At 42.4% G+C, this 26622-nt stretch overlaps 1 protein-coding gene across 3 annotated transcripts in view; it reads right to left on the minus strand.

Moving 5' to 3' along the window:
* The window catches only part of LOC309648103 (zinc finger protein 154-like), a 202525-nt gene that overhangs the window by 13460 nt on the left and 162443 nt on the right, over positions 1-26622 (minus strand). For 2 of the 3 annotated variants that reach the window (XR_014256471.1, XR_014256472.1), the window contains 2 exons: positions 9549-9750; positions 7825-8026 (listed from right to left, as the gene is read on the minus strand). The exons of the other annotated variant lie outside the window; for it this stretch is intronic. The gene's annotated coding sequence lies outside the window, so the exon portion shown is untranslated. The remainder of the gene's footprint in view (positions 1-7824; positions 8027-9548; positions 9751-26622) is intronic. 3 annotated transcript variants of the gene reach the window in all.

Genomic DNA, 26622 nt, shown 5'->3' on the forward strand with positions numbered 1-26622 from the left:
TTCTGTGGGTATATGCCCAGTATTGGGATTGCTGGGTCGTATGGTAATTCTATTTTTAGTTTTTCAAGGAACCTCCAAACTGTTTTCCACAGTGGCTGTAACAATTTACATTCCCACCAACAGTACAGGAGGGTTCCCTTTTCTCCACACCCTCTCTAGCATTTATTGTTTGTAGGTTTTTTGATGATGGCCGTTCTGACCGGTGTGAGGTGATATCTCATTGTGGTTTTGATTTGCATTTTTCTAATGATTAGTGATGTTGAGCATCTTTTCATGTATTTGTTGGCCATCTGTATGTCCTCTTTGGAGAAATGTCTTTTTAGGTCTTCCACATTTTTGGATTGGGTTGTTTTTGAGATATTGAGCTGCTTGTATATTTTAGAGATTAATCCTTTGTCAGTTGCTTCATTTGCAAATATTTTCTCCCATTCTGATCGTTGTCTTTTCGTTGTTTATGGTTTCCTTTGTTGTGCAATACCTTTTAAGTTTCATTAGGTCCCATTTGTTTATTTTTGTTATTTCCTTTACTCTAGGAGGTGGGTGAAAAAGGATCTTGCTATGATTTATGTCAGAGTGTTCTTATGTTTTCTTCTAAGAGTTTTAGAGTGTCTGGCCTTACATTTAGGTCTTTAATCCATTTTGAGTTTATTTTTGTATATGGTGTTAGGAAGTGTTCTAATTTCATTCTTTTACATGTAGCTGTCCAGTTTTCCCAGCACCACGTATTGAAGAGGTTGTCTTTATTATATATTCTTGCTTCCTTTGTCAAAGATAAGGTGACCATATGTACGTGGGCTTACCTCTGGGCTTTCTATCCTGTTCCATTGATCTGTATTTCTGTTTTTGTGCCAGTACCATACTGTCTTGATTACTGTAGGTTTGTAGAATCGTCTGAAGTCTGGAAGCCTGATTCCTCCAGCTCCGTTTTTCTTTCTCAAGATTGCTTTGGCTATTCGGGGTCTTCCGTGGTTCCATACAAATTGTGCAATTTTTTGTTCTAGTTCTGTGAAAAATGCCATTGGTAATTTGATAGGAATTGCACTGAACCTGTAGATTGCTTTCGGCAGTACAGTCATTTTCACAATTTTGATTCTTCCAATCCAGGAGCATGGTATATCTCTCCATCTGTTTATGTTATCTTTGATTACTTTCATCAGTGTTTTATAGTTTCCTGAGTACAGGTCTTTTGCCTCCTTAGGTAGATTTATTCTTAGGTATTTTATTTTTTGTTGCCATGGTAAATGGGATTGTTTCCTTAATTTCTCTTTCTCATGTTTCGTTGTTAGTGTATAGGAATGCCAGAGATTTCTGTGCATTAATTTTGTATCCTGCAACCTTACCATATTCAGTGATTAGTTCTAGTAATTTTCTAGTGGCATCTTTAGGATTCTCTATGTATAGTATCATGTCATCTGCAAACAGAGAGAAGTTTTAATTCTTCTTTTCCAATTTGGGTTCCTTTTATTTCTTTTTCTTCTCTGATTGCCGCGGCTAGGACGTTGAATAATAGTGGCGAGAGTGGACATCCATGTCTTGTTCCTGATCTTAGAGAAAATGCTTTCAGTTTTTTACCATTGAGAATGATGTTTGCTATGGGTTTGTCGTATATGGCCTTTATTATGTTGAGGTAGGTTCTCTCTATGCACACTTTCTGGAGAGTTTTTATCATAAATGGGTGTTGAATTTTGTCAAAAGCTTTTCCTACATCTATTGAGATGATCATATGGTTTTTATTCTTTAATTTGTTAATATGGTGTATCACACAGACTGTTTTGCATATACTGAAGAACCCTTGCATCCCTGGGATAAATCCCACTTGATCATGGTGCATGATCCTTTTAATATGTTGTTGGATGCTCTTTGCTAGTATTTTGTTGAGGATTTTTGCATCTATGTTCGATATTGGTCTATAATTTTTTTTCTGATATCTTTGGTTTTGGCATTAGGGTGATGGTGGCCTCATAGAACGAGTTTGGGAGTGTTCCTCCCTCTGCAAGTTTTTGGAAGATTTTGAGAAGGATAGGTGTTAACTCTTCTCTAAGTGTTTTATAGAATTCGCCTGTGAAGCCATCTGATCCTGGACTTTTCTTTGAAACTGTAGTTAAAAATCTTCCATTTCATTATTTGTGAATGGTCTGTTTATATTTTCTAATTCTTCCTGGTTCAATCTTGGAAGGTTGTACTTTTCCAAGAATTTGTCCATTTCTTCCAGGTTGTCCATTTTATTGGCATAGAGTTGCTTGTAGTAGTCTCTTATGATCTTTTGTATTTTTGTGGTGTCAGTTGTAATCTCTCCTTTTTCATTGCTAATTTTATTGATTTGAGCTCTCTCCCTTTTTTCTTGATGAGTCTGGCTAAAGTTTTATCAATTTTGTTTATCTTCTCAAAGAACCAGCTTTTAGTTTTATTGATCTTTGCTATTGTTTTCTGTTTCCATTTCATTTATTTTTGCTCTGATCTTTGATTTCTTTCCTTCTGCTCACTTTGGGTTTCCTTTGTTATTCTTTTTCTAGTTGCTTTAGCTGTAAGGTTAGATTGTTTGAGATTTTTCTTGTTTCTTGAGGTGATCTTGAATTGCTATGAAATTCCCTCTTAGAACTGCTTTTGCTGCATCCCATAGATTTTGGATCATTGCATTTTCATTGTCATTTGTTTCTAGGTACTTTTTAATTTTCTCTTTGATTTCTTCAGTGATCTCTTGATTATTTAGCAGCGCACTGTTTAACCTTCATGTATTTGTGTTTTTTGCTGGGTTTTTTCCTGTGATTTCTAATCTCATAGTGTTGTGGTCAGAAAAGTTACTTAATATGATTTCAATTTTCTTACTTTTTCCAAGATTTGATTTGTGACCCAAGATTTGATCTATTCTGGAGAACGTTCCACGTGCACTTGAGAAGAAAGTGTATTCTTCTGCTTTCGGGTGGAATGTACTGAAAATACCAATTAAGTCTACCTGGTCTACTGTGTCATTTAAAGCTTGTGTTTCCTTATTTATTTTCCGTCTGGATGATCTATTGGTGTAAGTGGGGTGTTAAAGTCCCCCACTACTATTGTGTTACTGTCGATTTCTCCTTTTTTGGCTATTAGCATTTGTCATGTATTGAGGTGCTCCTATGTTGGGTGCAAAAATATTTATAATTGTTATATCTTCTTGGATTGATCCCTTGATCATTATGTAGTGTCCTTCCTTATCTCTTGTAACAGTCTTTACTTTAAAGTCTATTTTATCTTCTATGAGTATTGCTACTCCAGCTTTCTTGTGATTTCCGTTTGCATGGACTATCTTTTTCCGTCCTCTCACTTTCAGTCTGTATGTATCCCTAGGTCTGAAGTGGGTTTCTTATAGACAGCATATATAAGGGTCTTGTTTTTGTATACATACAGCTAGTCTGTGTCTTTTGGTTGGAGCATTTAATCCACTTATATTCAAGGTAATTACTGATATGTATGTTCCTATTACCATTTTAATTGATTTGAGTTTGTTTTTGTGGGTCTTTTTCTCCTCTTGTGTTTCCTGCTTAGAGAAGTTCCTTTAGCATTTGTTGTGAAGCTGGTTTGGTGGTGCTGAATTCTCATGGCTTTTGCTTGTCTGTAAAGCTTTTGATTTCTCCATGGAATCTGAATGAGATCCTTGCTGGGTAGAGTAATCTTGGTTACAGGTTTTTCCCTTTCATCATTTAAAATATGTCCTGCCCCTCCCTTCTGGCTTGCAGAGTTTCTGCTGAAAGATCAGCTGTTAACCTTATTGGGGATTCCCTGGTATGTTATTTGTTGCTTTTCCCTTGCTGCTTTTAATATTTTTTCTTTGTATTTAATTTTTGATAGTTTGATTAATATGTGTCTTGGCATGTTTCTCTTTGGGTTTATCCTGTATGGGACTCTCTGCACTTCCTGGACTTGAATGACTATTTTCTTTTCCATGTTAGGGAAGTTTTCAACTATAATCTCTTCAAATATTTCCTCAGACTTTTTCTCTTCCTCTTCTGGGACCATTATAATTCGAATGTTGGTGAGTTTAATGTTGTCCCAGTGGTCTCTGAGACTGTCCTCAATTCTTTTCATTCTTTTTTCTTTATTCTGCTCTGGGGCAGTTATTTCCACTATCTTATCTTACAGGTCACTTATCCATTCTTGTGCCTCAGTTATTCTACTATTGATTCCTTCTAGAGTATTTTAAATTTCAGTTATTGTGTTATCACTGTTTGTTTGCTCTTTAATTCTTCTAGATCCTTGTTACATGTTTCTTGTATTTTCTCCATTCTGTTTCCGAGATTTTGGATTATCTTTACTGTCAGTACTCTGAATTCTTTTTCAGGTAGGCTGCCTATTCTGTCTTCATTTATTTGGTCTCGTAGGTTTTTACCTTGCTCTTTCGTCTGCCACATATTTTTTTGTTGTTTCTTTTTTTTTTTTTTTGATGGGTGGGGCTGTATTCCTGTCTTACTGGTTGTTTGGCCTGAGGTGTCCAGCACTGGAGTTTGCAGGCAGTTGGATAGAGCCGGGTCTTGGTGCCAAGATGAGGACCTCCAGGAGGCCTCACTCTGATTAATATTCCCTGGGGGCTGACGTTCTCTGCTAGTCCAGTGGTTTGGAGTCGGAGCTCCCACCACAGGAGCTTGGGTCTGACCTCTGGCCTGGGAACAAAAATCCTGCAAGCCACGTGGTGAAGCAAAAAACCAAAAATACAATCACAAAAAATTAAAAACAAAATAAAATTAGAAAGATAAAAAATATATTGGGAAAAGTAATAATATAATCGAAACAACTGCAATAAGGTAAAACAAAACCACAACAGAAAAAAAGCCAAAAGCCGCAGAACAATAACAAAGTATAAAAAATAAAATTAGAAAAATAAAAGATTAGAAAAAAATATATAAAGGAATCAACATCAGTGAATCAACAACAAGGTAAAACAGAACCCCAATCTAAGAGGAAAAAAAAAAAAAACCTTGGCTACGGGGTGGTGGTGGGGGGCAGTGTGGAGTGTAGGCAGAGGTGAAACTCAGGCAGGGGCAGGGTTTAGGGTGGGGCAGGACCTAGGTGGGTGGGTTGGGTGACGTTTGAGTGTGAGGCGGAGCCTAGGCTCAGGACCCAGGCAGCCAGAAAAGGCCTTGGGGACAGAGCTCAAGCAGGGCGACATTCAAGCATGGGGCGGGGCCTCTGCTTAAGACCTGCCCAGAAGTGGAGAGGTAGCACATCCAAAGGGCTGCCTATGGAGTGTGGAGTTCTGGAGTTTGGAGGTAAGGCCCTCAGCGAGGATGTGTGGGTGGGGTTTAGGCGCAGTGTGTTGGAGGGGATCTCCGAGTATAGAGGTAGGGCCCTGGGTGGGTGTGTAGGGGCGGGGCTTCAGTCTGTGGGCAGTAGGGAGGATCCGAGGGCAGAGGATTAGGCCTGGGAGCCCAACAGGCTCCCCAGTGCCTAAGTGGACAGAGAAATCGCTGCCCGTGTTCCCTTCCATTCCTCTGCATCCCCCCATGTCTCCCCCAGGGTCTCCCCCATTCCTGCTGGACCCCAACTGTGGGTGTAGGAACTCCTCCCCTCCCCCAACCACCCCTCAGGGGTGCCAGCTCTGTAGGTCCAGCCTTTACTTTTGCTCCCCCTTCCCTCCCTCCCACTCCCTTAGGACCTGCATGGCTGGAGGGGGCCTCCGTGAGCAGAGGATCAGGATTGGGAACGCAGCAGGCTCCCGGGGGCCCAAGAGGGCAGGGGAAACCTGGCCATGATGCTCCCTTTTGATCCTCTGCCCTCCCAATGGTCCCCCAATTTCCCCCATTGGGCATAGGATCCCTTCTCCCCCAGCCACCCCTCAGGGTCGCCAGTACAGTCCCACCTCCTCTTCTCCTCACCCCTCACTCCCCTGCCATGCCCCACGTCCTACCCCATCACTGGGGGTTCTTCTCATCCCTTTAGGTGTCCGACGTCCCCCACCGGTGCCTGGTAGGTGCCCTGGTTGTGCAGAGATGCGAATTCTGCATCAACCTAGTCTGAAATCTTGACTCCTCTCCCAAGTCATATTTTTGTCTGCACTACTTTATTATCTGTAGATCATCTCAGGCCCAGTGTCTGTTCAGATCTTTACCCATTGTGAATGTAGCTGTTTGGTTTCTCGTTCTTTTCACAAACTGAGTAAAATTTCTTTATCTGATATATGTTTGGGAAATAAATATATATTTCTCTCAGTGTGTGGCTTCTCTTTTTGCTTAGGGAGGAAGGTAATTCACAGGAGAATAACACATGCATCAGGTGTTACTGCTGTTCGTTTCCTCTTGTGTGAGGGCTTTTTGTTCCAAATCCTGCTTCGTGAGCTATGTGACCAGACCCATGGCTGCCCTCATACTATCTACACCTTAAAGGAATCAAGAGATCTTCAATACATGTGTGCCTCAGCAAAGGGGATGTACATCTCAGTGAATGGGAGCAGAAAAGGACACACCAAAATATGGAATTTCAATGACCCCATAGCTCTAACAAATACAATTATTTTTTTTAAAAAACCCTCAAATTTGAAGGCTCACACCTCCCACTTTCAAATGTTCTGAACACAACCCCAGGAAATGAAACACAGTGAAACTGACATGAGGATATATACTGAGATGAATAGAATTGAAAGGAGATCCAAGAAATAAACTCATCAGTCTGTGAGAAAGAGTTGAGAGACCCCAGGAAGAAGACACACATCTCTGGTGTGTTAGCCAAAGACAAAGCTACCAGGGACCTAGAGCAGTGAAAGGACAGTCACCCTAACAACAACAACAAAAAGACCTAGAATACAGAACATCATGACCCTAAAAGAGGACACCAGACTCCTTCCCCACCCCACACAAGACTCCTCCCCCATTTTTCCTCTGCTGGGGCCTCTGAGACAGACCTCCCTGCCCCCAGTAACCCCAACCAGCAGTCCCTGTCAGGAAACATCCTTCCACCCCATTTCCTCACCTTTCTCTACCAGGCCAGCACCTCCCAGCAGGTCCAGAGGAAACCTAGCTACCCTCCATGTGGATGCAGCTCTGCATTTTCCCGAAGCCAAAGCCCTGGCCTGTCCTGGAGAGACCTAACGCCTGTCAGCTGTGCACAGGGCCAAGCCTGTGGGCACAAGAGGCAGGTACCACATTGGTGAGAGGCTGGTTTGTCGCCCTCCACTGGCCAACTGGGAAAATGCAGGGGGCACCCACTCCCACTTCAGTGAGGGCTGAGTTTTCTGCAGGCAGTCCTGCTCAATGCACTACATTCTGCAAATTCCAAGGGATGGAGGCCAATATCCCAGGACTTCTGGAACCCTAATTATAGGACAATTGGGAACCACATGCCATGAAACGAATGCAGGCACAGACTTTACGACTCGCACTAAAATTCACTCCAAATTGTCTGCAGGCAAATTGAAAATATACGAAACCATAAAAAATTACAGAGGATCACAGAGAAGAATATTGACACGGCCATGGGTCTCATCACGTCCATCATGAGCTGTGATTTTCAACACACATCATGAAGAGCCTTCACACAAAAGGAAACAAAATGTAACAACAATTAATTACTTTATTAAATGAAAATTTCTCCATGCTGAAATACCTTATGCCAAAAGCCAGAAGACAAGCCACAAACTGGAAGAAAAAACGTATCTGCCAAACACAGATCGGATAAAGAATTTTTCCTCAGAGTAGACAAAGCACTAGAAAACAGACAGCTCCATTCAAGATAAGTCAAGATCTGAAGAGACACCAGGCCTACGAAGATATACAGATAATACATAAGTGGACAGAAATATGATCCAGATTGGACCTTATGAGGAATGCAAAATTATAACCACAAGATAGCACTACACACCTCTGAGTCCTGCTAACCTCCCAAAATGACGATACCCATCACTGCAGGATGAGGAACAACAGCAACTCTCCTTTCTTGCTGATGAAATGCAGATAATGGTCCCTGGAGACACCATTGGGCACCATGGGCCAAAGCCAAAACAGTCTAACACCTGCAGACCACCTGGCAGGCCTCCAAGCATTCATGCAGTTGGTTTGAAAACCTGTATACAAACAAAAACAAAAACAATGTTTTGCACAGAAGCTCCACTCATACTGTCTACACCTTAAAGGAATCAAGAGGTCTTCAATACATGTGTGCCTCAGCAAAGGGAAGCAGAACAGGACACCCCGAAATATGGAATGTCAACAGATCCCACAGCTTAACATAATTATTTAATAAGGAGAAAACTCAAGATAGAAGGCTCAGACCTCCCACTTTCAAATGTTCTGAACAGAACCCCAAGAAATGAAACATGGTGAAACTGGCATAAGGATGTATATTGAGATGAATGGAAATCAAAGGATCTCCCAGAAATAAACCCATCGGTCTGTAAGGAATAGTTGAGAGACCCCAGCAAGAACACACACATCTCTGGTGTCTTAGCTGAAGACAAAAGCTGCCAGGGACCTAGAGCAGTGAAAGGACAGTCACCCTAACAACAACAACAAAAAGACCTAGAATATGGAACATCATGACCCTAAAAGAGGACACTGGACTCCTTCCCCACCCCACAAAAGACTAGAAGTCACAATATTCCTCCCCATTGTTCCTCTGCTGGGGCCTCTGAGACAGACCTCCCTGCCCCCAGTAACCCCAACCAGCAACCCGTCAGGAAACATCCCCCTGCCCCGCCATTTCCTCACCTTTCCCTACCAGGCCAGACATCCCAGCAGGTCTAGAGAAAACCTAGCTACCCTCCATGTAGATGCAGCGCTGCATTTTCCCGAAGCCAAAGCCCTGGCCTGTCCTGGAGAGACCTAACGCCTGTGAGCTGTGCACAAGGCCAAGCCTGTGGGCAGAAGAGGAAGATCCCGCACTGGTGAGAGAGACTGGTTTGGCACCCTCCGCTAGCCAACTGGGAAAATGCAGGGGGCACCCACTCCCACTACAGTGGAGGCTGAATTTTTTGCGGGTAGCCCCGCTCAATGCAACACACTCTCCAAGTTCCAAGGGACAGAGGCCAATATCCCAGGACTTCTGGAACCCTAATCATAGGTTAGGAACCACGTGCCACGAAACGAATGTAGGCACAGACTTTACGACTTGCACTAAAAGTCACTCCAAATTGTCTGCAGGCAAATTGAAAACATACGAAACCATAAAAAATTACAGAGGATCACAGAGAAGAATATTGACACGGCCATGGGTCTCGTCACGTCCATCACGAGCTGTGATTTTCAACACACATCATGAAGAGCCCTCACACAAGAGGAAACAAAAAGTAACAATAATTACTTTATTAAATGAAAATTTCTCCATGCTGAAATACCTTATGCCGAAAGCCAGAAAACAAGCCACAAACTGGAAGAAAAAACATATTTGCCAAACACAGATCAGATAAAGAATTTTTCCTCAGAGTAGACAAAGAACTTGAAAACAAAAGCTCCATTCAAGGTAAGTCAAGATCTGAAGAGACACTTGGCCTACAAAGATATACAGATAATACATAAGTGGACAGAAATATGATCCAGATCAGAGTTATGAGGAATGCAAAATTACAACCACAAGACAGCACTACACACCTCTGAGTCCTGCTAACCTCCCGAAATGACGATACCCATCACTGGAGGATGAGGAACAACAGCAACTCTCCTTTCTTGCTGATGAAAAGCAGACAATGGTCCCTGGAGACACCATTGGGCACCATGGGCCAAAGCCAAAACAGTCTAACACCTGTAGACCACCTGGCAGGCCTCCAAGCATTCACGCAGTTGGTTTGAAAACCTGTATACAAACAAAAACAAAAACGATGTTTTGCTTGGAAGCTCCACTCATGCTGTCTACACCTTAAAGGAATCAAGAGGTCTTCAATACATGTGTGCCTCAGCAAAGGGGAGGGGAGTGTACATATCAGCATAGGGGAGCAAAAAAGAACACCCTGAAATATGGAATGTCAACAGACTCCACAGCTCTACCTGAGTTATTAAAAAAACAAAAACAAAAACAAAAAACAAGACTGAAGGCTCAGACCTACAACTTTCAAATGTTCTGAACACAGCCCCTGGGAAGTGAAACATGGTGAAACTGGCATGAGGATATATACTGAGATGAATGGAATTGAAAGGTGATCCCAGAAATAAATCCATCGGTCTGTGGGGAAGAGTCAAGAGACCCCAGGAAGAACACACACGTCGTCCCTGGTGTGTTAGCTGAAGACAATGCTGCCAGGGACCTAAAGCAGTGAAAGGACGGTCATGCTAAAAAAATAAAAAGACCTAGAATATGAAACATCATGACCCTAAAAGAGGACACCAGACTCCTTCCCCACCCCACACAAGACTGACTAAAATTCACAATTTTCCTCCCCCATTTATTCCTCTGCTGGGACCTCTGAGATGGACCTCCCTGCCCCCGGTACCCCCAACCAGCAGCCCCCGTCAGGAAACATCTTCTCCTCATTTCCTCACCTTCCCTACCAGGCCAGCACCTCCCAGCAGGTCCAGAGGAAACTTAGCTACCCTCCACGTGGATGCAGCTCCACATTTTCCCGAAGAAAATCGACACGGCCATGTGTCTGGTCACGTCAATCACGAGCTGTGATTTTCAATACACACCCTGAAGAGCCCTCACACAAGAGGAAACAAAAAGCAACAACATGTACTTTATTAAATGAACATTTCTCCTCACTGACATACCTTAATCTGAAAGCCAAAAGTGCAGCCACAAAGAAATGGAGGTAATGAATACAACAACAAAAAAAGAAAACCTTGAAACTGGCAGAGAGAAATATTTGCTGAATACACATGGGATAAAGAATATTTACTCACGTAAGACATAGAACTAGAAAAGCATCAACTACACTCAAAATACATAAACATCTGAATAGACAGGATGGGCAACACCTGCAGATCTGGGGAAAGGGCCAAAGAGTGTCTGCTTTTCGACTGTGTGCTCCTGTGCTGAAGATAGTGACAAAGCTGCCAGACAGGGCCGGAATGTGCGAAAGAGTCTGGGGCATTGATGCCATGGATTGAAATAAATTCAGTGGACTCCCCGATTACGTGGACATCTTTCCAGGACAGTTAAGAGCACAGATGGGCACTTGCTAGGCAGGGATATGTTTCAGTGGTCGGCCATGCAGTGAGTGATTCAATTGGAGGTGGTGAGCCTGGATGTAGAGGGTCCTGTTGGGAAACTCCTGGGACATTCCTGTAAGAAAAAGTTGAGTCCTGTGCCAGGGCAATGGTTGTGAGGCTGGGTCATTGGGAAGAGGCAGTACAGATATTCAAGTGGCAGACTCAAGTACCAGGAGTTAGCTGTAGGAGGGAAGGCAAGGCAGGAGTCCCGTCTATACTCAGATTTCTGGCTCAAACAACTGGACTTAACACTGCACCAACTGGCACATTGGAAGTAGATGGGCCACGAAGCAGGTGCAGACAGACGATGAGCAGTTCAGTGATGGGTGTCAGACACGTTGTGAAAGCCCCGGTGGAATAAAGGTGTGCTCGTCTGAACTCTGACTCCTGGTTCATTCTGCCTGCCCAGTTTTGTACATCACACCTCGTCAGTTTTAAAACACACATCCTTTTTCACTTCTCTGAAATCAGGATTTTTTAAATGACTGTGTGACATGGTTTAGTGGGCAGTGTACTTTTTTAGAGGTACATAAAATAGTGGTTCTTCTTACAATGGACGAAATCTTGGCTTTGGTGAAATACAATAATGTCTATCAAACTCAGAAGAAAATAATACATGAATGTCTCTCCTTATGTCCTAAATTTTACCGTGTTCCAAAAAGATCTGAAGTACCCTTTCAAAATAAAGCTCGTAGGACAGGACAATTTCTGTAAAAAGACAAAATCCACGCCTGGGATCGATTATTGGAAAGAATCCTCAAAAGGCCCTTCTCTCCCACAGGAGGGGTTATCGGTTGACTGTGTTTACAGCTCAAATAAAAACAACAGAATGGGAATTCCCTGATGGTCCAGTGGTTAAGAGTTGGCCTTTTCACACTTTCACTGCTGTGGCCCGGGTTCAATCCGTGGTCGGGGAACCAAGATCCCAGAAGACTTTTGGCACAGCCAAAATAAAAACAAAAACCACAGAAGGACAAACAAGCTTCCAGAAGCTCCCAATCCTAAGAACTAAAACCCAAACCAGGAGACAGAATAATCTAGAAAAAAAAAATAACAGGAATAAATTTACTTTCAGATAGCACAGATGGGTGTGGCTTGGAGGTCTCAGGAATGGCATCTTTTAAAAAGAGTGGATTTGGTGGGGACTTAAGAGCTTCATTGCTGCTCTTCCCAAAAAGAATATGATGAAAGACAAGGCCCATTAATATCTTAGTGATACTATTCAAGGTCTTCATACATCTTCACTGAAGAACTGAACAAACATCTCCTGGGACAAACAAAACATTCTGAAAGAACAGCCTGTATGCTTTGTAGACTGTTCTGTGGCACAGCACACAGCTGGGTCCACACTCATTTTGGGTGAAGCCAGGCTGCTGCCACATGCAGGAAGCAGAGCCTCTGACTCACTGAAAGTAGTGAGTCCTTCCACATTGGGGTTCATAATGCAGACCATGTGGCTGCCTGCCTCCTCCACACAGTAGCAAAACAAGGGCTCCAAGACGTCAGCATCTGAAACCCCAAGGGCTTTACTTCAACTCTCTTCTGAAACTTTGCATCTCCCCACCCATCACTGAATGCCAAGTCACCCCTTTCCTTTCCACAGCTCTGACCTTTTCCAGCTTCTGTTACCAGGCTCTACTTGGGGCTAATAAGAATAGCAATAGGACTTCCCTGGTGGCACAGTGGTTAAGAATCCACCTGCCAATTCAGGGGACATGGGTTCAAGCCCTGGTCCAGGAAGATCCCAAATGCCACGGAGCAACTAAGCCCATGCGCCACAACTACTGAGCCTGCACTCTAGAGCCCGTGAGTCACAACTACTGAGCCAGCGTGCTACAACTACTGAAGCCCACGTGCCTAGAGCCTGTGCTCCACAACAAGAGAAGCCACCACAATGAGAAGCCCACGCACCGCAACAAAGAGTAGCCCCTGCTCGCTGCAACTAGAGAAAGCCTGTGTGCAGCAACGAAGACCAAACACAGCCAAAAATAAATATTAATAAATAAATAAATAAAACAAGAATAGCAATAAGTATGGAAGTGTTCATACTAACAGGTACAATTTTTGAGAACCTGCCATGTGCCATGCTTTGTTTATATGCTCTCATTTAATTCTCACACAAATTCCTGGGAGCATGAATCCCATTTTCTTAATGAAATCCTGGACACTGAAGGCAGAAAAATATGGTTCCTATGTATCAGTTTAAAGAAAAATATCTTAAGTCAGAAGTGGGGGGAGGTGGTATATTACTATTTGTTATATTATTCCTTATACGTCTATGTTTCCACAGCCAATTTCTTTTCATTAATAGAAAAATGAGCCTGAAGTTTACCACTCAGCCTAAAAATAGCACCACTACCAACACCAAGAGAATAGCAGGAAGAGGTGCTGCTGGCCGCTTGTACCCCCACACCCCGAGATGCCTTTACCTGGTTTATTTTGACTACTTAAAGGCTGCACCTGAGGGAGAAACAGAAATAATAAGCAAAAGGACCAGATTCAGGAAACTCTTGTTCTACAAATACATGTGGCCAGAAGTCTTTAAATTGTTAGGCACAGACTCTTACTAAAAATAACGGTGCCGGGCTTCCCTGGTGGTGCAGCGGTTAAGAATCCGCCTGCCAATGCAAGGGACACGGGTTCAAGCCCTGGTCCGGAGGATCCCACGTGCCGCAGAGCAACTAAGCCTGTGTGCCACAACTACTGAGCCTGCACTCTGCACCCCGTGAGCCACAACTACTGAAGCCCACGTGCCTAGAGCCCGTGCTCCGCAGCGAGAGAAGCCACCGCAATGAGCAGCCCGCGCACCGCAACGAAGGGTAGCCCCCGCTCGCCACAACTAGAGAAAGCCCGCGCACAGCAACGGGACCCAACACAGCCAAAAATAAATAAATAAAATAAATAAACTAAAAAAAAAAAAAAAATAACGGTGCCAGAGAAGGACGTCAGCTCACCTCCTCTCACAACAACAACAAAATCACAACTAACTGCTGTGATCACAACACAGCAAATCACAACAAAAAAACAATGGAACCTACCAGAAAAATTATCCTGCATCCAAAGACACAGAAGAAACCACAATGAGATGGTAGGAGGGGCACAACTGTGATAAAATCCAATCCCATACCCACCAGGTGGGCAATGCACAAACTGGAAAATAATAATATCGTAGAGGTTACCCCACAGCAGTGAAAGTTCTGAGCCCCACATCAGGCTCCCCAGCCTGGAGGTGTGGCATCTGGAGGAGGAGCCCCCAGAGTATCTGGCTTTAAAGACCAGTGGGGTTTGATCGCAGGAACTCCACAGGACTTTGGGAAACAGAAACTCCACTCTTGGAGAGAGCATACAAGGTCTTGTGTGCATCAGGACCCGGGGGACAAAGCAGTGACCTCATAGGAGCCCAGGCCAGACTTACCTGGTGGTATTGGAGAGTCTCCTGTAGAGGTGGGGGGTGACTGTGGCTCAATGCAGGGACAAAGACACGGGTGGTGGTAGTTCTGGGGGATTATCATTGGCGTGAGCCCTCCTGGAGGCCACCGTTTTCTCACCAAGACCTGGCCCTACCCAACCTATAGGCTCCAGTGCTGGGACTCCTCAGACCAAACCAACAGGGCAGGAACACATCTGCACCCATCAGCAGACAGGCTGCCTAAAGTCTTCCTGAGCTCACTGCTTCCCACTAAACACACCCCTTGACACAGCCCTGGCCACCAGAGGGACAAGACCCAGATCCATCCACCAGTGGGCACGAACCAGTTCCTCCCACCAGAAAGCCTGCACAAGCTTCTTAGACCAGCCTCATCCTCTAAGGGGTAGACACGAGAAGCAAGAAGAACTACAACCATGCAGCCTGCAGAACGGAAACCGCATTCACAGAAAGTTAGACAAAATGAGATGTCAGAGGAATATATCCCAAACGAAGGAACAAGATAAAGCCCCAGAAGAGCAACTAAGTGAAGTGGAGATAGTCGATCTACCCGAAAAAGTATTCAGAGTAGGGTTTCCCTGGTGGCGCAGTGGTTGAGAGTCTGCCTGCCAATGGAGGGGACACGGGTTCGAGCCCTGGTCCGGGAAGATCCCACATGCCACGGAGCAACTGGGCCCGTGAGCCACAATTACTGAGCCTGCGCGTCTGGAGCCTGTGCTCCGCAACAAGAGAGGCCACGACAGTGAGAGGCCCATGCACCGCGATGAAGAGTGGCCCCCGCTTGCTGCAACTAGAGAAAGCCCTCACACAGAAACGAAGACCCAACACAGCCAAAAATAAATAAAATAAATAAATTTTTAAAAAAAAGTATTCAGAGTAAAGACAGTAAAGATGATCCAAGATCTTACAAAAAGAATGGAGGCACAGACTGAGAAGACAAAAGAAATGATTAACAAAGAGCTAGAAGATCTAAAACAGAGATGAACAATAAGATAACTAAAATGAAAAATACACTAGACAGAATTGACAGCAGAATAAATGAGTCAGAAGAAAGGCTACGTGAGCTGGAAGACAGAATGGTGGAAATCCCTGCCATGGAACAGAATAAAGAAAAAAGAATGAAAAGAAATGAGGACAGTATAAAAGACCTCTGGGACAACATTAAACACACCAACATTCACATTGTAGGGTTCCCAGAAGGAGAAGAGAGAAAGGACCTGAGAAAATATTTGAAAAGATAATAGCTGAAAACTTCCCTAACATGGGAAAGGAAGCAGTCACCCAAGTCCAGGAAGCGCAGAGAGCCCCAGTCAAGATAAACCGAAGGAGGAACATGCTGAGACACATAGCAGTCAAACTGACAAAAATTAAAGACAAAGATAAAAAATTAAAAGCAACAAGGGAAAAGCAACAAATAACATACAATGGAATTCCCATAAGGTATCAGCTAATTTTTCAATGGAAACTCTGCAGGCCAGAAGGTAGTGGAACCATATACTGAAAGTGATGAAAGGGAAGAACCTACAACCAAGAATACTCTACCCAGCAATCTCATTCAGATTCGAAGGAGAATTCAAAAGCTTTACAGACAAGCAAAAGCTAAGAGAATTCAGCAGCACCTGACCAGCTTTGCAACAAATGCTAAAGGAACTTCTCTAGGTGGGGAAAAAAAGAAAAGAAAAGAAAAAGGCCACAACTAGAAACAAGAAAATTATGAATGGAAAAACTCACTGGTAAAGGCAAACATAAAGAAAAAGTAGGAAAGCAACCAAACACAAATATGATATCAAAACCAGCAATCACGAGGAGAGTACAAACGCAGGATACTGGAGATGCATTTGAAATTAAAAGAGCAGCAACAGGGCTTCCCTGGTGGCGTAGCGGTTGAGAATCTGCCTGCCAATGGAGGGGACATGGGTTCGAGCCCTGGTCTGGGAAGATCCCACATGCCGCGGAGCAACTGGGCCCGTGAGCCACAACCACTGAGCCTGTGCGTCTGGAGCTTGTGCTCCGCAACAAAGAGAGGCCGCGACAGTGAGAGGCCTGCGCACCATGATGAAGAGTGGCCCCCGCTTGCCACAACTAGAGAAAGCCCTCGCACAGAAACGAAGACCCAACACAGCCAAAAAATATATATAAATAAAAATAAAAATTAAGAGCTTTGAGATATAATTAAAAAAAAAAAGACATTCTATAAATAATCACAGAAGTAACTATAATAAAAAAAACCCTTGTATCCAGAAGATAGCTAAACTCATTCTAATAACTAATCACTGGGTTCTTTTGGATTTTCTAGGTAAAACTTAAGTTGCCTATGAAAAAAATGAAAATTTATTTTTGGTTTCCCATCTTTATAACTTTTATTTATTTTTCTTTCTTCCTGACCCTAAACAGAGCTTTTAACATTGAAAATAAATGGTGATAGAAGATATCCTTGACTCATTTCTAATTTGCTAAATTTTCAGTTTTTCAATAGTAAGTCTGATATTTGTGCTAGTTTATTTTTAAATACCTATGTGCTAGTTTATTTTTAAATATCCAATTAAAGAAATTCCATACCAATTTTATGACATAAGCTTATAACAAATGGGAGTAAAACTTTATCATTTTTTTTCTACCACATTGAAACAATCTTATGATTCTTCCCTCATTCTGTTAATGCAGTGAATTACATTAATTGACTGTCAACTGTTAAACCAATCTTGCATTCACTGAATAAACACTACTTAATACTGAAAAAAAAAAAAAGCAGCAACAAAACAATCTTGTTTATATATAGACCGCTATATCAAATCTCATGGTAATCACAAACCAAAAATCTACAATAGATACACACACCAAAAAAAAAAAAGGAATCCAAACACAACATTAAAGTTAGTCATCAGATCACAAGAGAAGAGGGAGTTCCCTGGCTATCCAGTGGTTAGGACTCAGCGCTTTCACTGATGTGGGCCCAGGTTCAATCTCTGGTCAGTGAACTAAGATCCTGCAAGCCACACAGGACTGCCAAAAAAAAAGATGTCTCAGTAAATCACAAGAGAAGAGAACAAAAGAGGAAGGGGAGAAAAAAGACCTACAAAAACAAATCCAAGCAATTAACAAAACAGCAATAAGAACATACATATTGATAATTACCTTAAACGTAAATGGATTAAATGCTCCAACCAAAAGACATAGACTGGCTGAATGGATACAAAAACAAGACCAGTATATATGCTGTCTACAAGAGAGCCACTTCAGATCTAGGGACACATACAGACTGAAAGTGAGGAGATTGAAAAAGGTATTCCATGCAAATGGAAATCAAAAGAAAGCTGGAATAGCAATACTCATATCAGACAAAACAGACGTTAAAATAAAGACTGTTATAAGAGTCAAAGAAGGACACCACATAATGATCAAGGGATCAATCAAGAAGAAGATATAACAACTGCAAATATATATGCACTCAACATAGGAGCACCTCGATATATAAGGAAAATACTAACAGCCATAAAAGGAGAAATCAACAGTAACACAATAGTGGGGGACTTTAACACCCCACTTTCATCAATGGACAGATCACCCATAAAGTAAATCAGTAAGGAAACACAGGCCTTAAATGACACATTAGACCAGATGGACTTAATTGATATTTATAAAGCATTCCAACCACAAGCAGCAGAATACACATTCTTTTCAAATGCACATGGAACATTCTCCAGGATTAATAATATGGTGGGCCACAAAGCAAGCCTTGGTAAATTTAAGAAAACTGAAATCATATCAAGCATCTTTTCCAATCACGACATTATGAGATTAGAAATCCACTACAAGAAAATAACTGTAAAAAACACAAACACGTGGAAGCTAAACAATATGCTACTAAACAACCAATGGATCACTGAAGAAATCAAAGAGGAAATCAAAAAATACCTAGAGACAGAGAATTCCCTGGTGGCCCAGTGGTTAGGACTCCATGCTTTCACTGTCAAGGGCCTGGGTTCGATCCCTGGTCAGTGAACTAAGATCCCACAAGCCACACAGTGCAGCAAAGAAAGAAACAAACAAAAAAAAAAACTAGGCAGAAATGAAAAAGAAAGAACGAAAGCACGAAGATCCAAAACATATGGGATGCAGCAAAAGCAATTCTAAGAGGGAAGTTTATAACAATACAATCTTACCTCTGGAAACAAGAAAAATCTCAAATAATCTAACCTTATACCTAATGGAATTAGAGAAAGAACAAAACGAAAAGTTAGTAGAAGGAAAAGAAATCATAAAGATCAGAGCAGAAAGACATGAAATAGAGACAAAAAAATAAAAAATAGAAAAGATCAATGAAACCAAAAGCTGGTTCTTTGAAAAGATAAATAAAATATATAAACCTTTAGCCAAACTCATCAAGAAAAAAGGCGAGAGGGCCCAAATCAATACAATCAGAAATGAAAAAGGAGAAGTTAAACTGACACCATGAAAATACAAAGGATCATAAGAGGCTACTACAAACAACTATATGTCAATAAAATGGACAACATAGAAGAAATGGACAAATTCTTAGAAAGTTACAATCTCCCAAGAACCAGGAAGAAATAGAAAATGTGAACAGAGCAGTTACCAGTAAGGAAATTCAATCACTAGTTTTAAAACACCCAGCAAACCAAAGTCCAAGACCAGATGGCTTCACAGGTGAATTCTACCAAAAATTTAGAGAAGAGTTAACACCTATCCTTCTCAAACTATTCCCAAAAAACTGCAGAGGAAAGAATGCTTCCAAACTCATTCTACCAGGCAAGCATCACCCTGCTAGCAAAACCAAAGGTATTACAAAAAAGGAAAATTACAGGTCACTATCACTGATGAACATAGATGCAAAAATCCTCAACAAAATATTAGCAAGTTGAATCCAACAGTACATCAGAAGGATCATACACCATGATCAAATGGAATTTATCCCAGGGATGGAAGGATTTTTCAATATCCACAAATCAATGTGATACACCACAATAACAATTAAAGAATAAAAACATTTCATTTTAATAGATGCAAAGAAAGCTTTTGACAAAATTTGACATCCATTTATGATAAAAACTCTCCAGAAAATGGGCATAAAGGGAACATACCTCAACATAATAAAGGCCATATATAAGCCCACAGATAACATCATACTCAATGGTGAAAAGCTAAAAGCATTTCCTCTAATATGAAGAACAAGACAAGGATGCCCACTCTTGTCACTTTTGTTTAACATAGTATTGGAAGTTCTTGCCACAGCAATCAGAGAAGAAAACGAAATAAAAGGAATCCAAATGGAAAGGAAGAAGTAAAACTGTCAGTGTTTGCAGATGACATACTATACACTGAAAACAGTTTAAACCACACATACTTAAAATCTACCTTTTGATCTATTGATGCATGCTTACAACCCTGAAACCAAGTTTCCTCCTGCCTTTTAAAATTTATCCTTCTCAGCATATAAAATTACTGATAGAAGGACATATATATTTTTGTTATGAAAAAAACTGTTATAAAAAAAAAGAGACTGTTATGAAACCAGATGAATCCATCCCCATCTTCCATCATTTCATGGCCATTCTTATTTCATCTATCCCTGTTTACACCAGTGCATTAGTTTACCACAGTCTCTCCCTTATTCACAGATTTGCTTTTTGGGGTTTCAGTGACCCAAGGTCAACTAAGGTCTGCAAATATTAAATGGAGAACTCCAGAAATAAACAAGTCTTGAGTTTTAAATTGCGTGTCTTTCTGTATGCTGCAATCTCTCACTGCCCTCTTCGTCCCACCCACAGCATGAATCATCCCTTTGTCCAGTGAATCCACATAGGCACTGTATCATCTCACATCATCACAAAAAGGGCGACTACAGTACAATAAACTATTTTGAGAGAGAGAGAGACCACATTCACTTAACTTTTATTACAGCTATTGTTATAATCTTTATCACAGGTATGTATATTTAGGAAAAAACAGTACATATAGGGTTCAGTACTATCTGTAGTTTCAGACATCTACTTGGAGGTCTTGGAACACATCTGCTGCAGATAAGGGGGAACTACTGTACTAATTCTAGACATGGTATCATTTAATGCATACTCTCTTCAGAATAGATTTTTCATAACACAATAGTTACCAAAAAAATATAAATATTGTATCAATGCTGAATTGTCTCAAAAACGTGTTTGTTTCTTAAGTCAATTTAGTTGCAATCAGAATCCAAAATATATCCTTACAGGGTTCAGTAGCTGTGTCTCACATCTCTTAACATGTGGGGTCCACTTATCTTTTAAAATTCTTATTTGTTTCTCATAATTTGCTGTCATTGGTTCATCAGAATTTGGCACATTCAAGATGGGTCTTAATGAGTCTCTAATACTGTTCAACTGGTCACCCTCCCCCCATATATCCTGTATACTAGATGTTGACGAGATGGGTGATGAGGTTTGATCCCTGCAGACAGGTGCCTGATGATGACTGTTAGGGAAGCAAAAACAAAAATTTCTCCCAACCTGGTAACCCTTTCCACAATGGTAGTAGAGACAGAAAACCACTTTTATTATTGAATAAGCATTAAAGCAAACTACTCGTGCATCACAGGCAATCCACTAGGAAACTGCAAAGACAGAAAAAACCTAACTCCCCTATTTATCCAAACAGATACAACCCACTGCACATGTATATTCAAGATAAACAATAACTAGTCCTCAAGTAAGAGGAGTTGACAGTACCATTTGTCACACAGAGTCGTAATTTTACCTGGTAATTGGGGTGACTATCTGTGTTTGCTTATTGGTTTTAGCCACAGGAAACACAAACTTCTCATCTTTGTAATAGGAGGTAGTTTTTTAAGTTGGAGCACAGCATCCACTAAGATGAGACTCCTATCCTTGCACAAGAACTGATAAATGAGCTAACTCCCTGATGTCTGCAGTTTGAGGAGAAAGCAGGTTCTTGAGAAAGACATTTCTGAGTCCTAAAACTGGAAGAGAAAAAAAGACGAGCTGAAAAAAGGCCTCTCTAGTCTTCAAAGACATGCATTTTAAAAGAGATGAGACAGTTCCTACAAGTTTTCTAAGGTAAATGGTCTGAGGGAGAGGAAGGAAATCTCTTCCCCATTTTCAACAGGGAGAAGTAAATCTTTTGTTTTTTACGTGTGTATTTGTCAAATAAAATAATTTGTATGTGACACACCTAGAAACACAAATAGTGTGACTGTGTTTTGCTACCACACCATAACACAGTCTGGAAACAAACCGTTTCAGGTATTGGATATGACCTGCCTATATATATCTGGGGACACAGTGTAACAAGTGTGGGACACTGTCATCCTGTCATATGTGAATGATGCAGGATTTACAAGACAGGCCAGACTTCATCTAGCCCATTCAGGGAATGGTGGTCAAGTTTAGTTCCCCAGGAGGGAGCAGGAATATTCTTAGGGATTAGCAGTCACTGGTTTGCTTTTTACCTAGAGTGTTCGGGAGGACCAAATTCACCAGCTGGAGGGAGTGAGAGGAAGAACCATGGGGACAGGGACTGGGGAGGGTTACAGTAGACATTCTTAGTCCTTAGCATCTCTTCCAATGTCTACAACAGTAACAGCTGAGTAATGGAGCACTGATTGGAGAAGATGCCCTGAGGTGATGTTAGTAGGAAGACCAACAGCCTTGGGATGACTCACATGTGGCAGCAAGGGCCAGTCATGTGTTTGGGGTGACACCTGGGGAAGGTGCTGCATGCCTGCAGGGGTGGGGAGCCATGTCAGAGGGAAGACCATGTAAAGACAGAGGAAGAGGACAGCTATTACAAGCCTCCGAAGAAACCACTGTTAACCTCTTGATCCCAGACTTCTACCCTCTGGTATTGTGAGGAAATAATTTTCTGTTGTTTAAAGCACCCAGACTATGGTGCCATGTTTTGTCAACCTTAGCAAATTAACACAGGGATCAGCATCTGGGAGAGGACCTGCAGGGCAACAGGGAAGAGGTTGAGAAGGCTCCTAAGAGGAGCCCGAGGGAATAAGGAGAGGTTTCTTGGGGTGGAACCAGGCCAGAGGGAAGGGGGGACACAGTGGGTGAGGCTGCGATTAATTTTTCCATCCCCACCTCTGCTGGGGTTACAGTAAGAGATACCCCCTCCAGTCCCACACATCCTCGGGGCTAATGATGGAGCTGCCTCAGGGGCTCTGGGAGGATGCATAGGGCCGGGCCCATAGCAAGGCCCCCAAGGAGGTAGCTGTTGGAGTCCTGATACCCTGGAGAGTGGTGGCAGTGCCCTTGGGGAGGCTGCAACAAGAGGAGAGAGTTCCAGGGGCTGAGGGGCCCTGGCCCATCAGGGGGCTCTTCCCAGAGAAGCTCTGATCCCTACTTGGGGTCGTACCTGGAGGCTGCACCTGTGTCTTCAGCCAGCAGGGAACTGCTCAGGGCACCTGTATACATAGGAGGCACCCTGAGATACTTCTGCCAAAGGGCTTCAGGTCTCTGATCTGCCTCTTCCTAGCAGCAGGACTGTCCCCTGGTTCTGGAGACTCAGTTTCCCTGCCTGTGGAATGGGTATGCTACAAAACAAAAACAGACTCACAGACATAGAGAATAGACGTGTGGTTGCCAAGGCGGAGGGTGGGTAGTAGAGGGAAGGATTGGGGGTATGGGATTAGCAGAGGCAAACTATTATAAAGGATGGATAAACAACAAGGTCCTATTATATAGCACAGGGAACTATACTCAATATCCTGTGACAAACCACAATAGAAAGGAATATGAATAAGATTATACATATATATATATAACTGAGTCACTTTGCTGCACAGAAGAAATTAACACAACACTGTAAATCAACTATATTTCAATAAAATAAAAAAAACCCAAAAAACAAACAGGGAGCAAAATGCTGGAGGCTACTCAAAACAGGAAACAAAATCCTAGAGGACAGAAGCCAGCAACAGAGGACACCCAAATAAACTAGAACTTCTACCAACATGGGTGGCTTAGGTACAGCAGGACTCACCACCACAATCTGGGATCACCAAGGAGATGATAAAGCATAACAGGCTCTTGCAGGCACCTTAACTGAATCCAAGGCAGCGTTAGATAAGAGTTGGTGAGGGCTTTTGCAGGTCGCTCTGTATCCCACTTCTGACACCATGTAATGCCAACCAAAAAACAATATAGGAGGCTGCAAATAAGAAGAGTTTAGGGACCTCCCTGGTGGCGCAGTGGTTAAGAATCCACCTGCCAATGCAGGGGACGTGGGTTCAAGCCCTGGTCCGGGAAGATCCCAAAAGCCATGAAGCAACTAAGCCCATGCGCCACAACTACTGAGCCTGCACTCTAGAGCCTGCAAGCCACAGCTACTGAAGTCTGCGTGCCTACAGCCCATGCTCTGCAACAAGACAAGCTACTACGAGAAGCCCACACACTGCAGCGAAGAATAGCCCTCACTTGCCACAACCAGAGAAAGCCTGCGCGCAGCAATGAAAACCCAACATGGCCAAAAAAACCCAAACCAAACAAACAAAAAAACCCGTTATTAAAAAAAGAGTTTATTTGGAGTCTGCAATTCAGGAGACACAGATTCAGGTAACCCCAAAAGATGTTCCAGGAGAAGAGAGTAAGGGGCTTACAAAGACAAAGAGCTCTGAGTTTGTTAAAGCTGCCTCTTGAGAATTGTGATTGAGTCGGATGCAATTTAGGAACTATTTGTCCTTAAGCAATCAGGAGTTATTTTAGGGTTTGGGTCTGATAAGTAGACAGGCTGTCATGAGTTATTTTAGGATGAGGGTTTGATAAGAATCTTGACATTCTGGCAGATGTTCTGGATGGCCTCATTAGGACAATAAGTAGTCAAAAGATCAGACTCCATCCAGGCTGAGAGGTGCATAAGTCACACTTCCTTAATAGATTCCCGGCTCCATTTTAGACAGCCCTGAGCAATATCGACTCCATTTTTACTTTCCTTTCACAATAGTCACCCCAATTGCCAGATAAATTTAGAAGAAGAACCATGTGTGACGAGTGGTACTGTCAAATTCTCTTGACTATTTTTTTGTTTGTTTTCTGGGCCTATTTCTTACTTTTAGAGTAGACCTACTTTGATGGTTTTAAGATAAGGAATCAGATGGAAGTTTAAGAATTTGAGAGAGACCTGCCAAAGGATTATTCTGTTGCCTCTTTGCTCTGACCAAACCATATTTAAAATTAATCAAATATTATCCATATAGTTTCAGTTCTGGGCAGCCATGAGAGTACGCTGCTCAGTTCTTCCTTTACAATGTATCCTGCTCTGAGGAGTGTAGCTGGCCAACAGCCCCCAGCTGTGCTGCCTTGGAAGCCACCACAGCATTCCAAAAGCCATTCTCAGCAAGCTGTTCTCAGCCAGTGACTGAGCATGGCACAGGTACTAGAGCTAGGTGACTAGTTATTATTGTCAAAACATGTATGTAATGAGTTGTATCTGCTTAGCTACATAAGGTGGAGTTTTTTTTCAGCCTTTGCAATTTCTTAGCATATGACCTGTGATACACATCAAACTCTGGTTTAATGCTTACTCAAAAATAAAAGTGTTTTCTGTCACTACCACCTTTGAGGAGAGGATTTCTGAGTCCAGAGATTTTATTTTTATTTACCCAATAGTCACCATCACACACTTTGCTGGGACCAAACTTCAATCACCTACCTCATTAATATCTACTGCACAGGATTATGGGGAAAGGGTGATCAGTTAAACAGTATCAGAGATTCAATAAACCAAATCTATAATCTGCCTAATTCTGATCAACAAATAAGAATAAAAATGGCAAGTGAGACTTAAAGGTTAAGAGACTTAGTGCGACACAGCTACCAAAAACCCTAAGAATACATTTTGGATCCTGACCGTAATTAATCTGCCTTAAATACATTTTTGAGACAGTTGAGAAAACTGAGCATACTTCCAAATTCTGAACTGTTTTCATTTTATGTGATAGTTATTAGAGTTATGAAGGAGCACTCAATTTCTAAAAATGCATCCTGAAGAGGTTATGCATCATGTTATGTCTGGGATTAAAAGTAGAATAATCCACTAGCATATACGAAGATGAATGAAACAATGGCCAAGAAATGATAAATAATGGTGGCAGATTGGAAAGGGGTTCATCCAGCTTCCTAATACAATCTTTTCCATTTTTGTGTATATTAGAAATAACAAATGATATGTCACTGTATCAGTAATTTTATATGTGGAGAAGGCTGAGTTAAAATGAGTAGCAGGAAAATTTTGGTTTCAGTTGTAAGCACGTGTCAAACCATTAAAATGTACATTAAAAATATGTGCAGTTTACTTTATGTAATTTTACCACAATTGAACTGTTTAAAAATATATAAAAACTTCTAGAGGATTAACCACGATGGCGGAGTAGAAGGACGTGCTCTCACTCCCTCTTGTGAGAGCACCAGAATCACAACTGGCTGCTGGACAATCATTGACAGGAAGACCCTGGACTTCACCAAAGAGGATACGCCACGTCCAAGGACAGAGGAGAAGCCACAGTGAGACGGTAGGAGGGGCGCAATCAGAGTAAAATCAAATCCCACAACTGCTGGGTGGGTGACTCACAGACTGGCGAACACTTATACCACAAAAGTCCACCCACTGGAGTGAATGTTCTGAGCCTCACGTCAGGCTTCCCAACCTGGGGGTCCGGCAACGGGAGGAGGAATTCCTAGAGAATCAGACTTTGAAGCCTAGTGGGAATTGATTGCAGGACTTTGACAGGACTGGGGGAAACAGAGACCCCACTCTTGGAGGGCACACACAAAGTAGTGTGCGCATCGGGACCCAGGGGAAGGAGCAGTGACCCTGGGGGAGACTGAACCAGACCTACCTGCTGGTGTTGGGGGGTCTCCTGCAGAGGCGGGGTGTGGCTCTGTTTCACCGTGGGGACAAGGACACTGGCAGCCGAGGTTCTGGGAAGTGCTCCTTGGCGTGAGCCTTCCCAGAGTCTGCCATTAACCTCACCAAAGAGCCCAGGTAGGCTCCAGTGTTGGGTTGCCTCAGGCAAAACAACCAACAGGGAAGGAACCCAGCCCTACCCATCAACAGTCAAGTGGATTAAAGTTT

Source organism: Balaenoptera physalus (genome assembly GCF_965194825.1).
Source record: "Balaenoptera physalus genome assembly, chromosome: 19".
In the NCBI taxonomy this organism is placed as follows: Eukaryota; Metazoa; Chordata; class Mammalia; order Artiodactyla; family Balaenopteridae; genus Balaenoptera; species Balaenoptera physalus.